We start from the raw sequence: 713 nt of genomic DNA on the forward strand, positions 1-713 counted from the left end.
AATTATTAATTTGAGATTTCTTGTCTAATGTAGGAATTTAGTTATAAAAAGTTTTCTCTAAGCTTTAGCAGCATTTAATAAATTTTGTATTTTCATTCAGCCCAAATTACTTTCTAGTTTCTTTAAAAAAAATTACAAAAAAAATTTTTTTTTTTTTTTTTGCAGTTTTTGGCTGGGCCACGTTTGAACCTGCCACCTCCGGTATATGGGGCCAGTGCCCTACTCCTTGAGCCACAGGCACAACCCCATTACAAAAATTATTTTTCAGGCTCAGTGGCCATAGCACAGTGGTTATGATGCCAGCCATATATACCTGGGCTAGTAGTTTGGAACTCAGCTCGGGCCTGCTAAACAACAATGACAACTGCAACAAAAAATAGCTCGGTGTTGTGGTGGGTGCCTGAAGTCCTAGCTACTTGGGAGGCTGAGGCAAGAGAATCACTTACGCCCAAGAGTTGGAGGTTGCTGTGAGCTGTGACATCATGGCATTCTACCGAGGGCAACAGAGTGAGACTGTCTCAAAAAAAATTTTTTTTTTTCTATAGAGATGGAGCCTTGCTACTGGGCTTGAACTCCTGGACTCAAGGGATTCTCCTGCCTCTGCCTCCTAAGGCACTGGGATTATAGGTATGAGCCACTGTGCCTAGCGTCTAATTTCTTTTTGATTTCTAAATTTGACCCATTGATTATTATTTTATTTTATTATTATTATT

Source organism: Otolemur garnettii, unplaced genomic scaffold (genome assembly GCF_000181295.1).
Source record: "Otolemur garnettii isolate 467f Iridium unplaced genomic scaffold, OtoGar3 scaffold00094, whole genome shotgun sequence".
Classification (NCBI taxonomy): domain Eukaryota; kingdom Metazoa; phylum Chordata; class Mammalia; order Primates; family Galagidae; genus Otolemur; species Otolemur garnettii.